The following is a 27,736-nucleotide window of genomic DNA, read 5'->3' on the forward strand; positions in this document are numbered from 1 at the left end:
GATAATTCAAGTCAGCTAGTCATTGACTCTACCCCTGATTCAAGGTTAACTTTATTAACCGTCTCAGAGTATCACAGTGTGATCAAATATCCCATATTTCTTTTTCTCTCTCTAAGTATAGCAGATTGAACCTAAAGCCGGTGATTGAACATACCAAGCCGGTGCTCTACGGCTGAGATACATACTCATCCCTTTCTTATTTTTTATTTGTTTATTTTACTTTCTATGGATATAGAAGTAGGATCTTAAGATACTTGTACATGAAGGCTCATCACAACACTATCCACAACAGTTAAATAGAAGAAACCCAAGTGTCCATCAGCCTGTGACTGGATATGCAAAAACGGTGAATCCATGAAACAGAATGGAAGGGAAGTTCTGGCACATGCTAATGCATGGATGAAGTAAATGCATCGTTATGCGAATTAACTCACGCTAAGTGAAACAAGGTGTAGGCACACATTGCAGGATTCCACTTCTATGAGGCACCTGGAGTAGCCAAATTCACAGAGACAGAAGTACAGGGATGATAGCCAGAGACTAGGGGAAGTGCAAGGGAACTGTCAGAAGATAGGAAAACTCTGCGGCCCATGGTGGGGATGACTGCGCCACAGTGTGAATGCACTGAACACCACTGAACTGAATGTTTAAAGTCAGAATGCTTACTGAAAGTGCACAGGCCTTGGATTTGATCCCAAGCACCAATTTTTAGAAAGTTGAGAGGAGGTTAAATTTATATGTATCTGTTGTAGAGGACTAGCCTCTGAGCCAAACTGCTACCGTGTTCATGAGTAGAGCTGTGCCTGCTTGCAAAGTATCACCCTAGCTGGGCTTGTGGACTATTCCCTCATAGAAAAGGGGTGGGAGGGTTATGGGATATGGTGGTTTGAATAAGAAATGGCTCCCATAGGCTCAGAGATTTGAATGCTTGGTCATTAGGGAATTGCATTACTTGACAGAGGTTAGGAGGTATGGCCTTGCTGGAGGAAGTGTGCCACTGGGGGTGGGTTTTGGAGTTTCAAATGCTCAAGCCAGATCCAGTCTCTCTCTCTCTCTCCCTGCTGCCTGTTGATCCAGATGTAGAACTCTCATCTACCTCTTGGGTACCACGTCTGCCTGCATGTCACCATGTTTTCCATCATGACGACAATAGACTAAACCTCTGAACTGTAAGCCAGCCCTAATTAAATGCTTTCCTTTATAAGAGTTGGTGTGGTCATGGTGTCTCTTCACAGCAATAAAACACTAAGACATGGGACCTCACTGGAATATCCGGTTGTATGTTGTTAATCTGCCTGCCCTGGGGGAGTGAGGGGGGGGGGGCTAGAGTACACAGGTAGGGAAGGACTGGGGGACAGGGATCCATCTACACAGCCATGTGGAAGCCATCATCCATGCTGGCTGCAGACCTTCCAAGTGGGTCACTCACACTTCTGCCCAGAAGCCCTTACTCGTGCTCGGTAAGTAACCCTAATAAACGAATTAGCTACCCAGAATGAACTTTGGTTTGTCATTGAGACCTCACTGGGGTATGGGGGAATGCTGTCCACAAGCCCAGCTTGGGATGATCTTTTGCAAGTAGGCACAGCTGAACTTGTGAAAATTCTCTTGACTTTAATCTTATCACAATTTTTAAAAACAAAGGTCCTGGGGCTAGAGATGATGGCTCAGCAGTTAAAAGTACTGCTACCTTTCTAGTACTATTCCCAGCTCCCATATGGTGGTCCACAATCATCTGTAATTTCAGTCCCAGGGAATGTTCTTCTAGTTTCTGAAGGCATTATACATATACACACAATATGCAGACATCCACATACATAAAATATTTTTAATTTTTAATGAGAAAAGAAGGAGAAGGAGGAGAAGGAGAAGGAGAAGGAGAAGGAGAAGGAGAAGGAGAAGGAGAAGGAGAAGGAGAAGGAGAAGGAGAAGGAGAAGGAGAAGAAGAAGAAGAAGAAGAAGAAGAAGAAGAAGAAGAAGAAGAAGAAGAAGAAGAAGAAGAAGAAGAAGTGAGGTCCGGAAATTCCCTCCACTCCCAGGTCGCCTTCTCAGGCCTAGGTAGGCCTCAGAAGAGGTAGAGTTCAGCAGCATGACTTCGGACACCTGTTGAATAACAGAGTCCAGGAGGCTGTGACAATGCTCAATAATGGCAAGCCAAGCTGCAAAGTCCCAAAGTCCCATAAAGGCAACCCTCTTCTCCAGTTCCATGATGCTCTGTTCCACCCTGTGCAGACGCTGCACTTCAGAGAGTCGGGGGCTAGTCAATGAGAGAACCCTAGGAAGGTGGACAGGCTAAAATCCCACTCAAAGTCAGTAGCAGACAGCACCAGGGGTACCTGCCAGGGAAGCAAAGAGCTGCCTGCAGATGCTGCCTGGAGCCCAGCAGTGACAGGAGAGGAGCTTTCTGAGAGCCCCTGAGAACTGACCCTGTAAAGCTAAGCTCTTACAAACAGGCTAGACCCAGATGTCTCTGTTACAAGAGTCCTGGTCAAAGCCAACAGGTTTCTACAATGTGGAACTTTCCAGAACCCCATCCATGAGGTTATGTGTCCCAAACTTACAAGAGGGAACCAGATGACACAGGCTTATCCCAAGCTCACAGTCTTCCACGTCTGGGGATTTTCCACGGGAGAAGGTGGATTCAAGGGTTGGCCGGCCTTGGGGCTGGGGTTGTGATTCAGTGGCAAGGCACTTGCCCTGCATGCACACACAAAAGCAGGGGAAGTGGCCTAGTTAGGGCCCACTAAAGTAACTGTGATGCCGAGATGCAGACAGATGTCTTCTGTCCTCTGTTCACACTCTGCATTCCAACATTTACAAAGAAGGCTGGAGCCATGGAGGACGGTGCGGTCAAGACACAATCAGTCCAGGCATTAACAGAGGGTTCTGATGCCGGTTGAACAGGGGAGGGGGAGGAGCAGCTGACAGGATTAGGTGTAAGGATGGGGGTGATAACTAAAGGTCAACAAACAAGGCAAAGACTTGTCTTCAGCTGCTCTGGAGGGGAGGGAGCCTTCCCCACGCTCACCCAGAGGGAGCTGCCAACGAGGCCAGTCTGAGCGGGGGCTCCCCTCTAGACACAAGAGACGGGTTCAGTAAAGCCGTCCTTGAGTCTCCTCTGGGATTCTGACCTGGAAAACTTTCTAACAGACCTGAGGTCTAACACCTTCTAGGTCTAACAGAAAGCTCACATAGTTCAGGACAGACCCCAGTAAGCACTAGGCTCAGGTCAGCACAATTTAATTTCTTTCATAACTGTACATGCATGCACATGTATGTGATGATGTGTATGTTAAAAGACAATATCATGGGTTAGTCCTTGCCTTCCTGAGGCAGAGTTCCTAACATTCATCACTCTGTACGCCAGGCTAGTTGGCTGAGTTTCCTGCCTCCCATCTCACAGCAGGAGCTCTGGGAATAGAGACAGCTATTGCTTCCAGCTTCGTGTGGATTCCGGGACCTGAACTCAGGCCCTCACGTTTGTGTGACAAGTGCTTCATCCACTAACCAACCCGTCCTCCCAGCCTCCAAATGAGCTTTTAAAAGTTTAAAAAATATCTATGGGGATTTTGCCTGTGTTGCGTGTGTGTACACCATGTGTGTCTAGTAACAGCAGAGGCCAGAAGAGGGTGTTAGATCCTCTGGGACGTGAGTTACAGACAGTTGCTAGCCTCCTTGTGGGTACTGGGAACCACACCTGGGCCCTCTAGATCAGCCATTGCTCTTAACCACTGAGCCATCTCTCTGGGCCGCCTCCCCTCAACATCCTTTTTAAATAAGGAAAGGAGGGCACAGGGATACAAGCCCATACTCCTAACAGTCAGGAGGCAGAGGCGCAAGGTTGAGGCTACATCCAGAGTTTGAAACCAGACTGAACTACATATGAGACCCTGTCTCAAAACCAAAATGACGTTATAACTAAAAAGAGGGGGAGGAGGGGCTGAGATGAGAGTTCAGGCCCTTGGCAAAGTATTGGCTGGGAAGCAGAAGCCCACCAGAAGCAGTAATCCTAGGCAGAAAAAAGAGCCAAGGGGGAGGCAAAAGAGAGCCCTGACTCTGTTCTGCGGGAGGCCACCTGATTGACATGGGAATAAGCATAGACAGACGTGAAGGGACATCTCTGAGGTCAAGATAGCAGGAAAGAAAAGAGGCACCAGCCAGCTTCCCATCCCCCCATCCCCGCCCCGGTGCTCAGTTAAGGCTGCTTCCTTTTATTCCTGCTAGAAACAGAGGCCTAGTGCCATCTACTGAAGTCCTGGCAAGACTATAAAGTGACCACATCAGTGACATCTTTCTCCCCTGTGGAGCTGGGGTTTAAAATCAGACATGTCGCCCTGTCTTCAAAGTGACCCTTCGCAAGAGGTTTTACAAGCAGTCGCTTCCTTCAGGGCCTGGGTTTGCAAGGCGGGCAAGAGCAGAACTTGACAGGCCCGCTTTCATTTCCCACTGTATCTGCCCCCTCAGAGCGGGGAGTGACTTACGCAGCTGCGCAGTACAAAAGAAAAAAAAAAAGGACTCAAGATAGTAACTCCAAGTGCTCTGTGGTGTATCTTCTCAGTGCAAGCCTTTGGGTCTTTGGGTCAATCCTGGAACAAATTAATCATAGCTGCCTGCCCGCACTGCTAATTAAGAGCTTACTAAGGGCCTTCCTCACTTCACTGAGGGAGACAATTAGTGGCCTCATTCAACAGATGATGAAAACAGCCAGGTGGATCTGAATTAAGCTGGTGGATTCTCTCCCTCTTTCTTCCCTTCCTCCCTCCCCCTCTCTTCTCTCACCCTCCTCTTTCTCTTTTAGATAGTCTTTCATTTTAGCCCAGGCTAGCCTCAGATTGGTGAGTGACCCTGGTCTTAGCCTCCCAAGTGCTGGCATTATAGGTCTAAGCTGCCATGAACTATTTATTTATTTATTATTACATTCATTTATTCATGGGGGCGCCTATGCCGTGGCACTGGGTAGAGGTCATAAGACAACTCGCTGGAATTGCCTGTCTCCTTCTCTGGGACAGGCTTGGTGGCAAGTGTCTTTACCGGCTGAGCCGTCTCACCAGCTCCTGCCAAGTTTAACTTGGGATTCTCAAGCAGGGTTGTTTTTGTTTGTTTGTTTTTTAATTTTTTCGTATGCATTGGTGTTTTGACTGCATGCATGTCTATGTATCAAATGCATGCAGTGCCTTCGGGGGCCAGAAAATGGCACTGGATCCCCTGGAGGTGAAGTTAGAGCTACCTGTTAAGTATCATGCAGCTGCTAAGAATAGAACCTGGGTCCTCTGGAAGAGCAGCCGGTGCTCTTAACCACTGAGCCATCTTTCCAGCCCCACCTCAGGCAGGGGCTTTTAGGCTTTCTAAAGGGCTTTTTTAGGCTTTTAGCAGGGAAGTCAAGAGCAACCAGTGACTGCATTTAAACTATGAAGCCCTCAACTCGAAAGAGGACCGGCACAAGGCGTGCTCACTGTCCCAAGGAAGATCCGAGCCGTTTTACCTGGATTACATCTTCTGCAGTTTACATCTGAAGAGCGGCAGAAATGAAAAGAGCTACGTTGGTAAGGTCTAGGAATGAGTGGGCTCTGAGTTTGGCCCCACAGCAAGACTTGAAGCATATGCAACGGAATTCATTTCTGGTCAGTGGAGCGCTATCGTTCCCACCTTACAAACATTCAGAGGAATGGTCCCACCGGCTGAGCACCTCAGAAAAATTTCACCTGTTTAATCTTTCAGCACCTTGCTCAGAAGTGTGGCACTGTCCAGCTGCTGAAGACGAGAGTCCACTGTGACTCGAGAGCCTGAAGTCATGAGGCCCAGCAACAGCAACTGATAGGTCACCCCTCACCCCCACACATATTGGGCAGGGGAGAGAGATTACATCTTCCAAAGCTTTTAGGCTTAGAAAAGCCCCTTGGTCCCCATTTTTCCTCCACAGTACCTTAGTTCCTTTTTCCTTATGTTTTGTTTTAGATTACGGCTTATGTACATAGCCCAGGCAGGCCCCAATCTCAAAATCCTCCTGCCTCAGCCTCCCCAGTGCTAGGACTACAGGTATGTGCCACCACACTCAGCTTTACCGCCTTTTTGTCCCTATAATTGGAGGGAGGAGGGTGTTAGGGTCAAACCCAGGATTAAGCATGCCCTCTGCCACTAGGCTACACCCAAGCCTTTCTGTGATTTAAATTGGTCTAAGCCAGGGTCTCATCACAGAACCCTGGCTGGCCTGGAACTCACTATGTAGCCCAGTCTGGTCCACAAAGTCTGTCTCTGCATTCCAACTGCTAGGATTAAAGGCATGTTCTATTGCACCTGGCAATAAATTTTAACCCAAATCTTCCTTTTTTAAGCTGTTTCACCCAGCAAAGAACAAGCACAGGCTGGGTTTGGGGGTGTGTGGGCTGTGGCTCAGTAGTTAAGAGCACTGGTTGCTTTTCAAGAGGACCTAGGTTGAGTTCCCAACACCTACATGGTGGCTCATAACCAACTATAACTCTGGTTCCAGGGGATCTGATGCCCTCTTCTGACATCCACAGGTTCCTCGGGCCTGTGGTGCACACACATGTGGTGCACACACATGTGCATCCAGGCAAAGTACTCATACACATGAAAGAAAATAAATCTTAGCAGAATTAAAGACGAGGAGGAGTGGCGGAAGAGGAAGAGGAGGAAGAAAATAGCCCAGCCCCAAGCCCTTCTCCCGCCCTTTCCTGAGGCTTCCATCTAGATGTATCATGTTTCCCATTTTCTCTGTCCCTTCGCCCCTTCAGGTTCTTCGGAACTCGATGTGGGAGGACTCTAGTCTTCAGATGTCTCTGAAGACCTGGGCACAAGCCTCACCCTACTGGGCACCTGGGAGAGATTTGACCTGCTCTGTGGAGTTGTCAAAGGAGCTAATCCTCCTCAGCAGGCACCATGATTGGTGCCTGGGGCTCTTTTTATGAAGGAGTTGCTACCCCAGACAAGCCACAGTCCACAGACAAGACAAGAAAATGGCTCCCAGGCTTCTACCCCAAAGATCTGCCCAGACTCAGCTCGGTCCCAGGCTTCACCATCTTTGACATCTGGAGAAAATGTAACCCACCACCTGCCTCCCCATTCCGGGTAGAAGAGACACTCTGTGCCAGCCCACCGGGGACAAGGCCAGGGTCCCGGCTCCACTGGGAAGTAGTCTCTACTCTTTGCCAATTGGACAGCAATGAAGGCTGAGGAGGGCAGGTTGAGTCCCTGGCCACAGCAGCCCCACCCAACCTGGCCTAGGGGCCCAGCTATTAAAAAGTTAGCAGCGAGGGGACAGAGCTGGTTTCCAGTGTCTGACTAGTTTGGACACCTGCCTCCCACCTCCCCACCCCCACTCCCCACCCTCCCCACCCTCCCCACCCCCCCACTCCCCACCCCTGTGAGCTGCTTTTTCTTTTTGTTGGCACTGTGCAGAGCCCCTGAGCTTTCTTGGTTTTCACCTCCCAGAATAATCCTGCCATTAAGGGAGAAAGAAAGCAAGCAGGTAACCTTTGTGCAGACGTTCTGCCATCAGAAACTCCCCAGGGACCCCTCAGGGCTTTCTCAGGAGGGTGGTGGTGCCTGGGGCCGGGTGGAGCCTGTGCCTCAGCAAGGACAATCTTTTGACACTGTAACATGATGTCATCTACAAAGTCATGCTTAAGAAGCTCACAATCGAGTTACAAAAATAATTGCTCCCCTTCAAAAAAAAAATCTGTTTTAAGTAATTTTATGATTTTGTGTTGGGGCACATTCATAGCTATCTTTGGGTGCATATAGCTCACAGGCTCGTACACTGGCAAACGCACATAGCAAGGCTTTGTTGGAAACGTATGTCTTTTCAAATGACTAGAGTTGGGAGCACAGAACAAGGACACTGTGGGATTGTCAGAATCATTGTCTACCCCAGTCCAGCTGGATAAGAGCCCATGTGTCAGCAGCTCCTGTGTGACCCCAGGCACTTTTAAGTCAGGGAGGCCACTGCATGCTCCTCCCCCAGCAGGTGACCACGCAGAGGCCCAACCTGACGGCCCCAACTCTGTCTGTCTAGATTAGCCTCAGGGACTTCCTGAGGCCACAGGCCCAGAGTCCCTCTACCCAGTTCCCTGGGCCCCCTCTAGCTATCACAGCACCTGTCCTTCCTACCCTCCCAAGCGCAGGCTGGGAAACCGGATCTTCAGAGTGCTCACGCGGGCTGTGGATGGCCCTGGTTCTCAGCAATGAGCACAAGGACAGAGTTAACACGAAACCTCTGGTGTCCAGCCTGCTCACAGGCCACTGCTGTCCCACAGCTCTTGGCTTTCTGGAGCTCCTGATACTCATTCATTCAGTCCCTCATCACTGGGCTCACATGTGCTGGGACCTCTCCAGGGCAGAAGGGAAACACAAAGACAGTCCCAGAAGGGACAGTCCCAGAAGGGACGCAGACACAATGGAAGTGTTGCACTGTGAGGTGGGAGTGCAGAGTCACCTGCTGCACTGGAGCCAACAGAGGCAAGTATGCAGACCCAGGCAAGGGGACTTCTGCTGCTAAGTGGTTTGGGGGTGCCAGAATATTCTGGAAAGGGAGCAGCCGGCTAACTCACACAAGGCAGTCTGGAAGGGCTGTGGTTTCAACAGGGTAGCAGGAACATAGATGTCTGTCTCAGGAAAACCTCTCCTCCGGGTGCCAACACAGGACAGAATTTTGGAGGACATGATCCAGCTGTTGAGTATACAAGGCAGCCTTAGCCAAGGATGGAGCAGCTGGGGAGGGTGGCCTGGATGTAGCCACAAAGCAAGTTTGAACTCCAGCTTCATCTGCTCTTACACAGCCAATGCCTGTGGACTCCCTTCTGAAATATTCTCTTCCTTTTCTGGCAAAAAGATGAACGTGTGTGTGTGTGTGTGTGTGTGTGTGTGTGTGTGTGTGTGTGTGTGTGTGTGTGTAGAAGACCAGTTGTGGTGGTTTGAAAGAAAATGGCCCCCAAATAGAGTGGCACTATTAGGAGGTATGGCCTTGTTGGAGGAAGTGTGTCACTGTGGGGGCGGGCTTTGAGGTCTCTTTTGCTCAAGTGTCCCTCAGTGTGACAGTCAGTCGATTTCCTCCTGCTTTCTGGTCAAGATGTGGCAGTCTCAGCTCCAGAACCATGTCTGTCTGTATGCTGCCATGCTCCCCATCATAATGGACTGAACCTCTGAAACTGTAAGCAAGCCACCCCAATTAAATGTTTCATTTTTAAGAGTTGCTGTGGTTGCTTTTCCTGAAAGCAGCCTGAGGTGACCTGTGAAGACGCTTCGCTACTCTCTTGACCCAGAAAACCCTACAAAATCATGCAAATCAAGATGTTCAAATCTTCGGGCTCACTTTAAGAACACCTGTGAAACTGCCCAGGCCATCAAGGGTATGCATATCCGAAAAGCCACCAAATATCTGAAAGATGTCACTGTAAAGAAGCAACGTGTGCCTTTCCATCGGTATAATGGTGGAGTCAGTAGGTGTGCCCAGGCCAAACAGTGGGGCTGGACACAGGGTCAGTGGCCTAAAATGACTGCTGAGTTTTTTACTGCACATGCTTAAAAATGCAGAGTAATGCTGAACTGAATGAAGGGTTTAGATGTAGCTTCTTTAGTCATTGAACACGTCCAGGTGAACAAAGAACCCAAGATGTGCTGACGAACTTACAGAGCTCGTGGCCGGATTAACCCATACATGAGCTCCCCTTGCCACATGGAGATGATCCTCACTGAAAAGGAACAAACTGTTCCAAAGCCAGAAGAGGAGGTTGTACAGAAGAAGAAGACATCCCAGAAGAAACTGGAGAAACAAAGACTTATGGCACAGGAATAAATTCAGCATAAAATAATACAGATAAAAGTTAAAAAAAAAAAGAGTTGCTGTGGTCATGGTGTCTTTTCACAACAATAGAAAACCTTAACTAAGACAGAAGTTGGTACCAGGAGCGGGGTATTGCTGTGACAGGCCTGACCATGTGTTTGGAGGAATTTGGACTTCCATACTTTGGGTTTGGAAAGTCATGGCATGCTTTAAGCACTGCTCAATGGGCCATACTGGCTGGAGCATGGAAGACAGTGGTGTAAGAGTGATTTGAACTGTGGGGGGCTCACTCAAGAGGGTTCAGAGGAGAAGAATTTTAGTATGTTGCCTAGAGATCATTCTTGTGATATTTTGGTGAAGGAAGTGGCTGCTTTCTACCCTTGTGGGAAGAGTCTGCCTGAGGCTAAAGTGACGAGTTTTAGAACAGTCTAGTATAGTCTCTGTTGTGTGGATATTAGTGGTAACTCTAATGAAGATCTACAACGAAAAGGAGCAAGCTGAGCAAGGAAAAATATTTGAGAGGAAAAAGGGCACCAGAAAGTGGAATGGAGCTAAGTCCTCTGTTCAAGGAGATAAAAAGATTAAGAAATGGAATAAAGGGAGTGGTGATCAGGGCAAGATCCCACCCAGCTGTTTCCAATGTGTGAAAAGGAATTAAAGAAAACTTTAGAGCCAGGTGTGGTGGGGACACCTTTAATCCCAGCACTGGGAAGGCGGAGGCTGTCGATCTCTGAGTTTAAGGCCATTCTGGGTCTACAGAGCAAGTCTCAGGAGAATCAAGCTTAGGCAGTGAAAGACAGAAAGCTGGTGAAGATGTAATTGAACGAGGGGACCATGTTCCAGCCCCAGCCAGCAGCAGAACTTGTCTGCTTCAGCCATGTATGTTAATATTCTGATCCTGGCCCTTGGGGCTGCCCTGCGTCCTGATGTAGAAGCCTTTTCTTAAGGACAAACTCCGCCCTTTTCTCTCTTCTACCTTTCCACTACCACGAGGTGTGCGCCCCTTGACTCCTCTCTCTTTCCCCCGCCCCATCTCTCTGCCTCTTTATCTCTCTATTATAATAAACTCTCCACGTGGATGCAGTGTCTGGGTTATGTCTTACTGGCTGCCACCACCGCTGCCATGCCCGCATGAAGTGGGTCATCTGCCAGCCCGCCACTGCATCTGCTCAGCATGCCAGCATGTTTCCCTGCACGTGCGGGATACCCTCGGATGTCCCTCCCTCACCCCACCCTCATCATAAATCATAACATTGGTGCTAGTGACTCATCAGAGGTCCTCCTGGCGCGTTTCCCCTGCCTGCTGGCTGAGACATGCTAGGAGCCCCGGAACCTTCACCCAACACCGGCATAACCGGTAAGCCCCCACCCAACACCAGCATAACCGGTAGGCCCCCCACCCCTTTCGGTAAGCTTCCCTTTTGGCCATTTTCCCACAACTGAGGATTTGCTCCAGACGAGCGTGGTGCTGACCACTTGTCTTTCAGGCTCTAAGCCCCTGGGGCCTATGCCCTCCATGGCTCATAGCCACTGTGACGACAGTCCATTGGCTATCTTGAGCCGTTCATTCTTGCTGCCCCTGCCCCTATGTGACAGCATCCGGAGGCAGCCTGTGCCCTCTGAATTCCTCGGTTCATGGTCTCTGTGACGACGGTCCATTGGCTATCTTGCGCCCTTATACCTCATTGTGGAAAAACGCACCTACCCCCAAGCCCCTCCCCGTTGTCTATCCTCCGTGCTCCTGCAGCCTCTGCTAAGCAGTTAGTCACCACCTGTTGCCAGGTTCTTCGCCGCCGCATGTACATCCCTTGCCTCTACTGCCTTTCCTTGTCTGTAACTCTATCATTTAAATCTTTTCTCTCTGTCGCTTTGACTCTGGCCAGGACCTCTTGTTCCACCGGCAGGACTTTGGTGCGGGGCCCTTCCTCCACCCCAGCAGTGCTCCACCGCTGCTCAGAGCCCTGCCCTCCCTCCTCCATCAGCCCGCCCTCCCTCTGCTGCTCTGCCACTACCCGGGCTTGAGAGATGGCCATGTTAACTTGTTAACTTGTTAACTTGTTTCTGACTAACTTTTAAATGCTTCACTTTACCTGTTCCTTGTCCTTTTTTGTTTTGACAAAAAAAAACAAAAACAAACAACAACAACAACAAAAACCCACATGAACACGTGGTCAGCCGCCATTTTTTTTTATAATTTTTTTATTAAAAAAAAATTTCTTTCCTTTTACATACCAGCCCCTGTTCCCTCTCCCTCCTCTTCTCCCACTCAGCTGCCATATTTGATAAGGGCAGTCATATGGTCAAGCTGGTGCCATCTTAAATAAGGTCAAGCCACCATCTTGGCTAAGGTCAAAGCCGACAGGTCTTATGACCTCACCACCATCTTTACTAGAGGCAGCATGAGTGGGGCAAAGGTTCAGTCGCAGCCTGGCCTTTGCTCCTCTGCAGCCATGCCTGCGGGCCGGGACAGCACACTCTTAAGCAGGGATAGGGTAGCAGCACTAATGTTTAAGATTTTAAATTTCAACATTAATACAATTCTGATACTATCTGGGTCACAAGCTCAGGATTTTAAACCTATATGCTGCTTTTCAGATGTCCCATCCCTTCTCCAGTTCAGGAGTCTTTCTCACATGTCTATTCCTGAGGATGGCGTTTTTCTCTCCTGGTCTCCAATTACCAAAACTGCAGGCCTGAAGGCTCCAAATAAATTCATAAATTTTTTTTGTTTTTTTTTTTTTGTTTTTTTGTTTTTCGAGACAGGGTTTCTCTGTGTAGTTTTGTGCCTTTCCTGGAATTCGCTTTATAGACCAGGCTGGCCTCGAACTCACAGAGATCTGCCTGCCTCTGCCTCCCGAGTGCTGGGATTAAAGGCGTGCGCCACCACCGCCCGGCAAATTCATAAATTTTAACTCCCATCTCTAGTCTATATTCCAGCAGGCTGGCAGAAACATCAAAGCAGCGGTTATGGAACCTGCAGCACTTTGCCTGCCGCGGATGCCAACAGAGACTCTTGTCTATGTGATGTGGACCAGCCCAGCCAAACGTAAATGTCCCCTGCTTCTACAGCCAGGTCATACAACCACATGCTTCTGACAAATGCTCCATTGCCTGGGTCCTGAACACCTGGGCCCCAGTTCAGCTTGAAGCAGCTATGGAGAATATGTCGTCCTGTGCTCCCTGTTCTCAGGACAGGCTGGAGGGCTAGGTTAGGAATGAAAACCCCCTGGCATAGAGGACCAATTAGTTATCTAATGTCCATTGATATTTATTAATTATAATGGTTCTGCAATAAGATAAGACATTTGACTTTCTTTATGAAGAAGCAGGAAGATATTGTATGACCTTAAGAAATTATTATTTCTACATAAATCATTCAGGATGGAGTTTCTGGTCTACCAAGAGGGCCCTTTTCCTCTTCTCACAAAGTCCTTTGCACCCGGACTCACAAACCCCTTCTCTCCTGTTCTCATTCAGCCTTGGTATCTTTCCCCGTCACTCTTCTTTGCCTTCTCAGGAGACAGCTTAAGAAATGATTATTTCTATGTAAGTCACTCAGGATTATAATCTGACTGTACTCAAAGGTCAGTCCGACTGTCCTTGCTAACTTCATTAAGCTGTAACTAACTGGGAAACCTGTATACTCAGATTTGAGTCATATATATATGCTCTCAAAGTTATAAATACATCTAACAGATTTTGTTCCCCCGGTCCTCAAACACCTGTAGAGATCTGAGAATAAGACATGTAATGTAAAAACTTTTTTATAATAAAGAGATGTCAGCTCCTGGCAGCATCCTGTATCTTCTCCAAAAAGATGAATGGCCACAGATCCTTCACCCGTAAGCTTATGGCAAGGCCAGCCATGCAGTGAAATGCTGAGATCCTGTCCAGACTGTGAATTACTGGAGCAATGGGGATCGATTGGCCCCCTGCTGAGACAGGTAGGTCGATCTCCCCAAATTCCTACTCCACGGAAAAATCTGTCAGATCTTCTGGGCCTATCCGCTGAACAAATGCTTCCTTTGGGGCTCCTGCCCCCCCACCACCACCACCACCACAGAGAGACTTGGGATTGCTGCCTAGGTAGCTGGAAAGCTGTCTCACTTCTTAAATTTATCCTTCTCAGGTCTGATGATGTTTGATGACTAGGGTGTATCAGTTTGACAGCCCCAATCCCAAGATTACTGACAGTTCATTAATAACTTTCCTATTAAAATTACAGACAGCTATGCCTCATTCACAGACTTCATGGTACAGTATAGACTAGTTTCAGATGTAACTCCAGAGGTTCAAAATTTTAATATTGATAAATGCAGCTTTGATAAACTGATACAACACTGACTACAAACAGTTCTTAGGAGTCCTTAAATTTCTATGGATTTTCAACCCTTTTGCTATGATGTAAATCTATTCCAGCTGTCTTACAGATACCTACAGGTCACTGGGAAAAGTTCTGCTACTGTATCAAAAAATCTGGTCTGATAAAAATTAGCAGTCTTCAGAGCCCATTTTGACCTCATCTATTTTCGAGAATATTTTGCAGTTTCCCTCATCCAGCCTGGGCCAAGGGGCTCTCCAGATACGCCAGCCCCTGCACCAGCTGGCACCAGCTCCGAGGATGCCAACCCCCAACTGAGGATGCCAACTGGGAGGGATGCACCCCACCTCCAGAGAAATGGCAGATGTGATGACTCCTACCATCCTGAAGAACACATCCTTCAATTCACTGCTGGTACCACCTCTCCAGGCTCAGGCGGGCACCTGCCCAGCAACTGGACCCTGCTCACCCTTGCCTCCTCTGTACAACTAGGGCACTTCCCTGTTCCATTCTTTCTGGCAGTTATCACTCTACCACGGCTAGCACAGCTCATATGGCCAATGATAACCATCTATTTTTTTTTCTCCTAGCAACCTCAAGGAACAGACGCCAGAGATTTCCACGATGACAGCTAACAATGCTTCTTCACTCTCGCCTCCCGCCATGCGTGACTCCTGGCTACCCCCCTCCCCACTTCGCCCCTTGCCAGTTTGAAGTAGCCTCAAGAATTCAATGCCTTTGTTTCCCTACTTACTCCCATAAGTCACCTCTTTTTATAATAATCAAAATGGGGAAATGTTAACATTCTGATCCTGCCCCTTGGGGCCGCCCTGCGTCCTGATGTAGACGCTCTTCTTAAGGACAAACTCCGCCCTTTTCTCTCTCTCTCTCTCTTCTGCCTTTTCACTCGCACAAAGTGTGCATCCCTCGACACCCCCTCCTTTCTCTCTCTCTCTGTCTCCCTCTTTCTGTCTTTCTGCCTCTTTGTCTCTCTATTAGAATAAACTGTCCACATGGATGCAGCGTCTGGGTTGTGTATTACTGGCCACCGCCATCGTGCCCGCATGGAGTGGGTCACCCGCCAGCCGGCCACTACTCAACATGCCAGCATGTTTCCCTGCACACGTGGGATACCCTCGGGGTCTCCCCAGTAATAAATCATAACAATATGGTTCTGGCTTTGGAGTCAAAGACAGAAGAAGGGGTTATAGAATCTCCCTCCACGACAAGGAAGGTGAGCTGGTGAGGCCAGGCAAGTGTCGGGGTGTCCCTGAACGGAGGCCTAGAGAGGCCATTGCATGAAGCTGTGAAGGTGAAGCCTGCATTGCCTTTGGAGACCCCAAGATGTTGGAGATGCCAGAGCCGCAGGATACCTGCTGAGGAGAGCTGCTAACAGGGAATGGAACCAGCCGGAAAGAAAGAAAGTCAACAAAGCTGTGGGGGACTGTGTGTAAATTCTCCCTCTGATTAGGTTTGGCCCTTCAAGGATACCCTAAAGAGGCATGATAATGACCTAACAAGTTAATCACATGAGCTGCCTCTCATAAAATGCCAAGAACCTGCCAAGGAGGTGCTGAGGGAACAGCCAACAATGCAAATATGACTGGCCAGTTCAGCCTCTGGACTCCTCCAGAAGAAGGCATGGCTGCTGGAGTCACCAGTTCAAAGCGCAGGTACTCTCATGTGCTCTTGTTTCTCTGGTCATCCCTTCTTTTTCCCAGATGTTGCTAAGATGACCAGGAGAGGGGCTGGAAGTATGGCTCAACAGTTAAGAGCATCTCCTCCTCTTCCAACACACCTGAGTTTTGATTTTCAGGACCCGCATCAAATGTTTCATCAATTCCACCCCTAAATAGCCTGACTCCCTCTTTTGGTCTGTGAAGGTTCTTGCACTCACATGTGCACTCCCCCCTCCCCATAATTAAAAAGTAATAAAAGTCTTTAAAAAAAATAAAAAATGATTGCAGGCAAATAAGTTCTCAGCTGTACCCAGCACACCGGAAAAAACTCACCTGGCTAGGGACCGACTGTTACTTCATGATCTCAGGGTGCTTTTCAAAAGGGGTCTAGGTTTTGCTGGGTCTGAGTTGGCACAAGCAGGCTGGCCTGTGACTTGGGACAGGGAACTGAGTGAAAAAACCTGGAGGTTTAGAGTTCCAGGTGGTTCATTCAGAAAAGAGAGGAAAATGAGCAGATGGGGAGGGCAGAGGCTCTGGTGGCCTGCAGGATGCCGATCTGAAGCAGCCCTAGACAGTGTGGGGGGGGGGCCGGGGGGGGGGGGGGGCAGAGGGAAAGTCCCGGGATATTTTTTTTTCTTTTTGTTGGTTACCAGTGGTTGAGCTCAGGGTCTCTCACATTAGACAAGTACTCCATCACTGAGCTACATCTCTGGCTGGTCTTGAACTCAAATTGTAGCTCAAGTGGCCTTTGAACTTGAATGTGTCTTCAATCTTAGAGGAGCCGGGCTTACAGGCCTTTCCACCGCACTTGGAGGGTTCTTGCAACCAGAGTTGGCCAAAGGAGCATACTATGCTGCAGCCTTGAAAAGTCCTGAGGGGCTGGGCCCCAGGGTAGAGGTGCCCCTGGGACTAGTCCTGTTGGGGACTGTGGGGACAATGCCCCCAAACACCAGAGGCTTTCTACAGTCCATTAGGACTGGTTAGGCAGCATCCACCCTCACCCCTGATTCCCAGGTCAGGAAATTCAGGAAGTAAAGGGGCTGGGGAGGCCAGCTGGGGGAGAAGAGGTGGGACAGAGATGGGGGTGGGGGCTTGGAGACAGCCAAGGGCCACAGCCCAGCTTTAGTGTAAGGTGAGGACTGACTTACGGCTCCTAAATGAAGGGAGTACACTCAGGCCACCACCCTCCTGTCCTCAGCCTCAGACATCCATCTCTGCCCCACTCCTCCTTGCCAACAAGACTTCTTCCCATGCCCTCTTCTACGCTGGCACCACCTTAAACCCAGCAGCCTTCAGTGTCTAGAATACCCGGCTAGAACCAGTGACCTAATTAAGGCCCCAAACTGCATACTCAGTGGTCACGCGATCTTGGGCACAACCTGAGAAGTGGTCATTTACCTTTTCCACATCTCACTTACAGGCTTGAGCCTGAGCGGGTCAGTGGCTCTGCTGAAGGGAGGCGCAGGACCCCACCACAGGTTCCAGTTACTGCCTAGCGCTGGATAGGGCCTTCAGGCAACTGCAGCTGACGGAGCCCAGAATCTCCATAGGAGGTCCCTGCCCCTGAGATGGCCAGGAAGACCCCAGAGAAATGTCGGTCACACTCAACCATAAAGAATCCTCGACCAGAGATACAGTTAGGTTGGTAGAGTGCCTAGTTAGCATGCTCTGAGCTCTGGCTTCCATCCCTAGCAGCACATAAATCTGACATGGTGGCATACATCTATAATATCCCAACGCCTCCACTTGGAGGTAGAGACAGGAGTATCAGAAATTCAGTCATCCTTGGCTATGTACTAAGTTTGAGGCCAGCATGAATTGCACAACATCTTGCCTTTAAAAAACATTTTTTTCTTTTAAAATATCTGGCTCTAGGCAGGGCACGGTGGCACACACCTTTAATCCCAGCACTGGGGAGTCAAAGGCAGGAAGATCTCTGAGTTCGAGGCCAGCCTGGTCAACATAGTGAGTTCTAGGACTGCCAGGGCGACACAGAGAAACCCTATCTCAAAACACGCCCCCCCCCCCCCCCCACATACACGTATATATATGGCTGATTTCCAGAAAGAGGAGGAGATCACACAAGAGACAATGACTGACAGACCTAAGCACCATCTGCTAGAGACTAGCTAGAGGGCAGGTCAGTGAGAGAAGGGTGGGCTGGGCCTTAAGGGTCAGCAATGAGGAGTCTGAGCTTTGCTTTACGAATGTTCTCTGCTGCCTCTGATCCACAAGGACTTCTGAAAAAGGAGATAAGTAATAAGATCTGGGTTCAGGCAAGGTCCCTGTGGCTACAACATGTATGACAGATGGATGAGGCCCGGTATGACATGAGGTGGGCGGTCCAGTGGGACCTGGAGTTCAGGCAGGCTGCAGAGGCAGGAAGTGCAGCCATGTGGGTCAAGGGTGGCTGTGATTTAGAGCCTGGGGCTCGGGGTAGAAGTGCCATTAATGAAGAAGGCTCCTGACACAGAAAACAGAGTGCAAGCCATTTGGGTTCAAACTCCAGGTCCACCATTTACTGGGCTGATGGTCTGGCTTCTCTGTGGTTCTACTTCCTGGCTGTACCATAATCATGCTGCTGACACCCAATTCAGAGCATGAAACAAAGGAATGAGTTCCCATGGGAGCCTGTATACAGTAGGCACTCTGTATGACTCCAAACACAGAGCTCAATTTCACTGGGTACTGCATAGGGAAGCCTGAAGCGCTTAGGGAGGGGCAGAGAAAGTCACTGCCAAGACCAGGCTGGGCAGGATCCAGGGCCAGCTTCCCCAAGGCCATGACTGAACTCAGCAGGTCCCCATGGCCAAAGAGCTTGGGCTGTCAGCAGTGGGGTATTTTTGGCAAGATCTATTCCAAAGCACAATGGGTATTCAGTAAGCACTGTGGCAGGGAGGAGGGAGGGAGAGACTGGGGGGAGGTTGGGGGGGGTTCTCTTAGTGTTTTAAGGACCAGCACACAACAGCCTGTAAGTCCTGAACATTATTCCTCTGCTTCCTGCAATCCAAGTCCAAGCTGGCAGTAGGCCGAGGGTGGGTCTGTGACCTATCACTGGCCTTGGAGAGGGAGACCAGATAGCCACCACACCCACCAGAGATGAGGGTCACTACGTTGGAATCAGACCCTAACACAGCTACGAGGAGCCCCGCTGCCACTCCACTCGGTCTCCACCCAGTCCCCACCCTGTCCCCAAGGCCCTGCTTAGCCTAGGCCTGGAAGGAGGTCTGCTGCCATCACCAGAAAGCCAGGTCTAGCTCTAAGCCAAAGAACCGGCCTTCGTTCAGAAGCAAGGGATTCCAGGCTGGAGGAGAGAGAGAGAGAGAGAGAGAGAGAGAGAGAGAGAGAGAGAGGCCTCAGCAGGTAAAGTACTGGCCATGCATGCCAAGACCTGAATTGAAGACTTGAATTTGATCCCCGGGACCCACATACAAGGGAAAGGAGAGAACAGACTCCACACGGTTGTCTTCTGACCTCTACACATGTGCGCCACACATGCAACAGTGATGCTTTGTATAATAAATAAATAAAATAGCCCAGGGCTGAGTGTAGCTCAGTGGTAAAACACTTGCCTAGCATGCACAAGGCTCGGGGCTCTATCCCCAGCACTGTCGAAACAAGACACACACACACACACACACAACTGCTTACACAAGTCAAGGCCTCTAAGTCAAGGGTTAGGGACCTTAGCAGCAAAACTACAGGCCGCTACTGAAGGGACAAGGCCCATCAAAGCAAGTTGACACCACACACTCGCAGCTTTCAGAGGGGAGGAAGTCAGAGGGATGACCCCCAGGATGCACTTGGTGAACACGAAGGGAGCTGAGGGGAGGGGTGGAGGGGTGGAGGCAGGCAAAGCGGGGAACAGCAGTAAGCAGCTCTCGAGGACTGAAGGCAGGCAGGGGTGGATGAGCCCCTTGGGCTGGGCCCTTCAGATGAGCCCCTTCAGAGGGGTGTGGGGGAGGGTTACCTGAGGGAAGGCTGGGAAGATGGTCCACATAACATCCCACACCGCCCCACACAGTAGCCCGTACTCTAGCCTGCCCAGAGACCCATGCCCATCGGCAAGAAGAAAACACTGGCGATAGATGTGGATTGCAGAGGCAGACATGAGTGTCCCAGGAGCACGGACTGTAAGAACCACCCCTTTTCCATGATAGGATTCTCCAAGCCCCATTGCTGGCCTCCATGCCCACCATCCAAAACCCCTCAGGTAAATAAAAACACTGGTAGGGGCTGGGCGGTAGTGGTCTCTAATCCCAGCACTTGGGAGGCAGAGGCAGGCAGCTCTCCGTAAGTTCGAGGCCAGCCTGGTCTACAGAGTAAGTTCCAAGACAGCCAGGGCTACACAGAGAAATTGTCTCAAAAAAACAAAACCAAAACCAAAACCAAAACCAAAACCAAACCAAACAAACAAACAGAGCAAACCGTACACACACAAAGTAGGTAGGCAGACAAGAATCATGGTACATTATCTCACTAAAGGGATCCTGAGGGACACAGTTGGGGCCACTTTTCTTTCCTCACTAACAGAAACCCCACCACAGGCCATAGGAAAGGGGAGCTCCTCCAGCTTGGCAAAACCCATTATAATGCCACTTTTGCCTGGGTGGTCCCTGGTCTGGATGGACCCAGGATGCAGTGCTAGCTTCTGAGGTGACAAGGGGCTGCTTAAGGGACACAGCAGCTACCACCCAGCTGTGACTTCCCTGTCACAGAAACCCTTCAGGCTTTAAAAACTGTTCTCATCTCTCCATTTTAAAGTACCATCCTTCAAATCCCCATACGATATGATGCAGAGGAGACGAGAGAGAGAGAGAGAGAGAGAGAGAGAGAGAGAGAGAGAGAGAGAGAGAGAAGAAGAAGAAGAAGAAGAAGAAGAAGAAGAAGAAGAAGAAGAAGAAGAAGAAGAAGAGAGAGGGAGGAGAGAGAGAGAGAGAAAGAGAGAGAGGAGAGAGATAGGAGAGAGACAGAGAGAGAGAGAGATGGGAAGCAAGGGAGGGGGAAGAGAGAACTGTCAGTCATTCATCTTTCTGCTAGAGACCAAGACCCTCGGAGGACCAGCCTGGAGCTACTTCCCAGGGATTCAGGCCAGTCCTGGGTTCTCTTGCCTCTCCCTCAAGTCAAGATGGTTAAATGAACAAAATGTACAAACCCAGTGAGATAAGAATACTTCAAATCCAAGGTGAGTTGCTATTCTTCCTATCGTGTGTGTGTGTGTGTGTGTGTGTGTGTGTGTGTGTGTGTGTGTGTGTGTGTGTGTGTATCTGTGTGTGTATCTGTGTGTGCTTGCACTGGGGACCGAGCCCAGGGCCTCAAGCGTGCTGACTATAAATATTCTACCAATGAGCTGTGCTCTGGCTCCCATCTGCCCTATGGCAAGAACCAATTCACACTAAAGCTTAAGATGCCCAGATGTGGGCACCTCCCTCTAGCTGCCTTAAGACGACCCACTTCACTTCCATGAAAATTCTCAATCTGGAAGAGTTGAGAGTGTGACTCCACAGTGGAGGGTATGATTGACATGCACAAGCCCTGAGTTCTAGCTCCAGAACCAAAACTAAGAAAGAAGGAAAATCGAATCATCCACACCCCACACACTCCTTTCTTCCTCCTCCTAGGCCGACTAAGGAGGGAGAAAAAGTGGGGAGGGAGAGGGAAATCCACAGGTCGGTGGTGTCCTGGCGACAGGGAATGTGGCCTTGGCAGGGCATCATGATATCCGCATTTCAGATTCTTAATAAACAGCAACTTTCCTATCGGCTAACACTCCCCTCCCCACCCTCTCTTTGGGGAGTTGAAACACAAGCACTGTGCTGGGGAGGCACCGCAGCTGCATGTTGAGCTGCTGTGCCTGGGCCCTGCCTGCAGCTGGTTGTCCCCATTACCTCCCAGCGCAGGGGCCTCTGGAGCAGCCAGGCTAATTAAAGTCCTCTCCAGCCCTGACTGCACGGCCAGCTCTGATCGCATTTCAGTCGTGTCCACACACTACAGGGTCAGTTTCTTCTGGGCCCTTCTCACCCTTCCTTTGAAATCAGGCCACTCTTCTGGCTCCAGCGATTCAGTGACACACTTACACGCTTGGAAACAGAGAGGCAACAGCCCTGGCCAGGCTGCCGACGCCTCTGGCTTCCCACACTCCTTAGAAAGTTGTCTTTCTCCTCCAGCACTCCATTTAGAACTCAGGACACTTGACACCTACTCCAAGAACCCAGCAAGCTCCCAGGCTGGGGACCATTCCCTCTCTCCACACTTTTAAAGCTTTGAAAAAAAATGTAAGGAACCCCTCGGCCAAGTCATTTAAAACAGGAAAATCAAATATAAAAGACCAAGGAGTGTTTTTGCTGTGTCTAGGTAAATCCTTCTAGCCTCGCTTCCTTACAAAGAGTGGGTGTGCTTTGTGCACGCTGATCTAATCAGGTCACACCCTGCAAGGGGCCGGGGGAGAGAGGGACATCAGAATGCGCATCTAGAAACTACTGAAAAGTGAAATTCTGGCAAGGCCAGCTGAAGCCAGAGCACTCCTGGTACAGATGGGGCTGGGCTCCTCTGGATCGCTTTGCTACAGGAGACTGGGTTTTGAGAAGGCAAGTCCATGGGGAGGGGGCTGGGGCTGCAGGAGCACCTCGATGAGATTCCCACCTTCCTAAATCTCACTCCTAAATCTGAGGGCTGAGGGGCTTGTCTCATTCACTTTCCTTTGTTAAGCAGAATCCCCTTCCCCCACATCCTATCCATTCAAACCTTACAATGCGGCCTTGGCTGGAAATAGGGTCTTTGCAGAGGTGATACATTAAATTAAGATGAGGTTATGCGGTGGTGGCGCACGCCTTTAATCCCAGCACTCGGGAGGCAGAGCCAGGCGGATCTCTGTGAGTTCGAGGCCAGCCTGGGCTACCAAGTGAGTTCCAGGACAGGCGCAAAGCTACACAGAGAAACCCTGTCTCGAAAAACCAAAAAAAAAAAAAAAAAAAAAAAAAGATGAGGTTATGCTAGATTAGGGTAGCCCTGAATCCAGTACCTGGGAGTCTCATGAGAATGCCATGTGAAGACGGACAGACAGACAGACAGACAGACACACACACACACACACACACACACACACACACACACACACACAGAGAGAGAGAGAGAGAGAGAGAGAGAGAGAGAGAGAGAGAGAGAGAGACCGACCAAGTGACAGGGACAGAGAAAGATAGACACTGAGAGAGACAGAAAGACAGACAGATGGAGATAGGAGGCAGGAAGATTCTGCCTGTGGCCAGCAGGGCAGGCAGGGTTTAGCCAGCACCTGCACTGCAGTCTTCTGGCTTCCAGAGCTATGAAGAATAAAGTGTGCCTGTTTTCAGCCACCCAGGGTACGGAACTGAGTTCTGGAGGCCTCAGGGAAGCGGGACACTGAGCCAGAGATCCGCCCACTGACCCCCGGAGGACCAGACCACCACAACACAGCTCAAAGAGCGGGCTATCTCTGGGTGTGATGCTGTGGGCCAGCGGTCCATTCACAGTGAGACCCTGCCACAAATGACCAGAAGAGGAAAGACAGACAACTGAGCAAAAGCCCCTCGGGGTCAGATACCTTCGACTTGGTGAAGTGTATCGTTAAACAAGAAGGGTAGTGCAATTTTTCATGGGGACAAAACGACAGTCATGTAATCATCTAAAAATCTGAGAGTAATCCCAGCACGTAGAATGAGGCAGGAGGATTGCTTTGAGTTCAAGGCTAGCCTGGGATACAGACTGAGATGCTACTTCCAAAAGCCAAAATAATAATAATAAGCAATAAATACGATTTGAAAGTCAGTGGCTGAAACCAACCCAGTAAGTCTTTCCAACAAGCATCAGTGAACTGCTCCCCACATACCACAGGACAGAAGGGGACTCAAACACACAGAACGCTTAAACTGGCTGCCCAGAAGAACTCTCCTGGAGAGTAGAGGAAGAGCCAGGTTTGAACCGCAGAGTCCTGATGGCAGTTATGCTCCTTACAACCTCCCAGAGAGGTTGGTCAGCCAGAAGGAAAAGGTAGAAAGCCATGCCACAGAAGACAGGCCGGCACACACTGTGTTTGGGTTTTGTTGGTTTGTGTTAGCACACTGCTTTGCAGGGAGAGGGATGGTGTGGTGAGGGGACCTGAACTTGTCCCAGCAGACCAGGCTCTCAGGGTCAGGAAAGCAGAGAGGAGTTGATTAGAATGCACTGGTCTCCAGGAGAGTCTGGGTCGCAGGAGACCCAGGCTTTCTGCCCAGTTCCTTGTCTGGCCCAAACCTAAAGTCAAGGCAGCACTCTGTGGGCAAAGTGTGGTGCTTAGAGGACAAGTGGGTGTTCAGGAGGACCTAGGCAGTTTTATATTTTCTTTTAAAAGTCATGCAGAAGGATAGGGGTGTGGCTTAGCTGGTAAAGTACTCGCCTAGCATACACAAAGCCCTGGGTTTGATCCCCAGTACTACATGAAAGGATATGGTGGTATAAGCCTGTAGTCATGGCACTCAGGAGCTAGAGGCAGGAGGATCAGAAGTTCAAAGTCAAACTTGGCTACATGGTGAGTTCAAGACTAGCCTAAGATACATGAAATCCTGTATCAGAGAAAAGAAAAAAGTAATATAGGGCCAAAGTGGCACACACTCTGATTTCAACACTTGGAAAGCTGAGGCAGGAGCAATGCCTTAAGTTCCAGGCCAGTCTGGTTATATAGTAAAAACCTGTCTCAATAAATAAAATTAAGCCATGCAGGACTGTAGGCAGAGGAAAAGGAGTACTAACCAGCCTACAGGACAGGTGACACGGCCAGGTCAGCGCAGATCTACAAATCACCAAGCCCCAGTGAGCAGAAGAGGGCTCAGGGCCTGCCCTTGCCTGGGTAAGGGCAACAGAGCACAGGCACACACCTGTACGTGTGTACAAACACCAGTTGATGGCATAGACGGAGAAGGACTGAGAGCCAGCTGGCCACCCAGAGGCAGCTCAAGGTGGAAGGAAACAGTTGACGAGGAGGCAGAGCAGCTGGGCAGATGTGACCACAGGCACCTCTGGACCCTTCAGAAAATGTTGTGTTCATTCACTGCTGGTCGGGGCTTCATGTCTCCCTGGGACAGCAGGCCAGATGAGAGCTAAAACCAGAGTTCATTAGGAGCATCTAGACAACAAATCTCCACATTGGGGTCCCTGACTGTCAGAGGGGGAGGGGCCTGGGGGCTGGGGGTGGGGATGGAGTTCCTGCTGCCTCAAGGATGGAAGACCCAGCAGAAGCACCCATGGGAAAAATGAACTGAGTGGGGGACAGTGACTTTATTACTGAGTCTCATGGACATTTAGAAGGTCTGAGCTGAGCAAGCCCTGTTTCTATTAGGCACGGGGAGCCTGAGGTAGATAGGGACAGCTGGTGGGAAGGCACGAGGCACGTCCTGGCCAGTGAGAGCAATGAATTCACCCTGTGCACAGCTCCTGGCTAAGAGGCAATAACAAACAATAGTAAACACACACGCGCACATACACACACACACACCCCTAAAAAGGGCACATAAAGGTGGCTATGACTACTCTTCCTCACTGGACTTTTCTAGAGCAGCTGTGACCCTACTTCTGCCACTGGAAGGAGCCACCTGAGAATAAGGACAGAAAAGAAAAAGGGAAAAAGAAGCTGGCTTTAGAAAAAAAGAAATGTTTTCTAAACGAGAAAGGCATTGGTGGTGCACACCTTTAATCCCAGCACTCGGGAGGCAGAGGCAGGTGGATCTCTGTGAGTTCCAGACCAGCCTGGTCTACAGAGTGAGATCCAGGACAGTCAAGGCTACACAGAGAAACTCTGTCTCGAGGAAACAAAACAAAACAAGAAGGTACTGGGCCGGTACCTTGTATGCAAATAATTTCAACAGCTAGAAGCCCAGCCTGAGCTGTGAGAGTGAGGCCCCCTGTGAGAGAGAAGGGAGCATTGAGGACCAGGAGCTAGCCAGCCTCAGCTACATAGTAAATTTGAGGCTATATAAGACCCTAACTCAAAGAACAAGAAGCGGAGGAGAGGGTGGGAAGAAAAGACAAATGAACCACTGCTGACCACATCATCACCCAAGTCTCCCAGGTCCAGCCACACCGGAAGCTGGCCCGGATAACTCCTAAGTTAACATTTGTTAATGCTAAGTTTTACTGCGAGTGGTAAAAGCTCTAACCTAGCATTCGGGCGGACAGTACAGCTCTGTAGAAATGCCCTGCACAGTTTGGGATGCCGCTTCTCCCGGAACACCAGTCACACACTGCCTTGCCCTTAGCTTGATGCTGGGCCAGCGCCTGGTCTTTACCAGCGCTAGCACGGCTGGGTCCCAAAGACCTCCCGACCGGATGGACTTTATTCCTCTTAGGCAGCCCCCACTAACAAACTTAACCTTCCAAAGAGTGTTTCCCAGTAAAAATAAATGGAGCTGGAGAGACTTCACGCAAGGTGAAGATAAATCTGCCAGGACTGTGGAGGGATTGCCACACCGGGAACATCCAGGCTAGAGCAGCCCTTTCCGTGAAACGCAAAAGGCAAAGTAAATCACTGCGGTCTCTGTCTGTTCCCGGGCTTTTCTACCTTCGCTCAGTCTTTAGTCCCAACTCCACCTTCCTGGGCTGCCCAAACTGAATGCAGAAAACAGTGGCTGGGAGCCAGGCACTGAGAAATCGAGGTGTCAGAGGCGGTGAGTACTGCAGGTGTGGGCTCTGCAGACCTCGGAGCAAGCGTGAGTAGTGGAGGCGGTGCTCACCCAGAGCCTCTAAACAGAGCCTCCTTGCGGAGGGCAAACACATTCCAAGCGCTTTTAAAGACGCCCAAGCATGACCTGGCCAGTGGCCTTCGCCCCCCCCCCCCCCAGCCATTTTTCCGGTCTCGGCCCAATTCTGGAAATAATATTAATAGCTTGGTGACATTTTCGGTGTACAGACTACTTTGTGACCTTAAAAGGCAAAGGTCGGGCCGGCGAGATGGCTCAGCTGGTAAAGACGCTTGCTACCAGCTCTGACCATCTGAGTTCGATGCCAACACCTGCATGGTTGAGGGAGAGAACCGATTCTCACAAACTGTCCTCTGACCTCCACGAGTGTGCACTTCCTCACACATACACACTCACAGTAAATAAATAAATGTGATTTTTTTTTTGAGACAGGGTGTCACTATGCAGCCATGGCTGGCCTCGAATTCACAGAGATCGATCGCCTGCCTCTGTTTCCCAAATCCAAATGTTGGGATTAAATCCGAGTGTCACCACACCTCGCTTACTGCTTCCCCGTTTCAAGTGGGGAAATGAGGCCAGAGACGAGACCTCTCACGTGACAGGCTACCCATTGGGTCTCTGTATGCCCTCCTCTTCTGATGGGTGATCAGATGGGTGATAGGATGACGCCACCAGCAGCCACCATTCTAGTGACGAGTAGCAGGAATCAGTCCCCAGCCAGCGGCATCTGCAACCCAACTAGCTGGAAGGGGTAACCGAGTAGGAAAGGCCCTCAGGAGGCTCCTGGCCCCACACTAGCGTAGGGATGCCCGTGTGAGTTGAAATCAACCAAGTTCTCAGCCTTGGCTCATCCCTCAGACCCGGTGCGGAAGACTAGGATTAACTATCACCTTTGTTTTAAAAGATAACAGGACAATCCTGCTAATTTCTCCCTGAGGGATAAAGTTAAGGCTGGCAGGTGAGGTGCGCCCTGGGGTTGCTTCCTAGAAGGTGCTCAGAGCAAATATCTGGAACTGTGTGGGTGAAGGGGGACGGGTGAGTGAGTGGAGCGGGCAGGGAATTCCAAGGAGGGGGCTTTAGTGGGAACTTCGGAGCTGTGCCTGGGAAAGAGAGCTCCTAACTCTCAGATCCCTAGCCCGGCTAGGTCCCTGATCGCGCGCAATGAACTCCTGCGTGCAAGATCTGGCTACACTGGGCCAGATGCTCACTGCACCCCTGGGCCTCTGCACCT

The 27,736-nt window shown here is 50.0% G+C and overlaps 1 protein-coding gene and 1 pseudogene across 1 annotated transcript in view; one reads left to right on the forward strand and one right to left on the reverse strand.

Annotated features, from left to right (window-relative positions):
- Efhd1 (EF-hand domain family member D1) overlaps positions 1-27,736 on the reverse strand; it is a 59,374-nt gene that overhangs the window by 31,148 nt on the left and 490 nt on the right. The window lies entirely within an intron of this gene.
- Positions 8,935-9,811, forward strand: LOC128117941 (60S ribosomal protein L17-like; annotated as a pseudogene).

Source organism: Peromyscus californicus, unplaced genomic scaffold (assembly GCF_007827085.1).
Source record: "Peromyscus californicus insignis strain IS unplaced genomic scaffold, ASM782708v3 Scaffold_21__1_contigs__length_65335640, whole genome shotgun sequence".
Classification (NCBI taxonomy): Eukaryota; Metazoa; Chordata; class Mammalia; order Rodentia; family Cricetidae; genus Peromyscus; species Peromyscus californicus.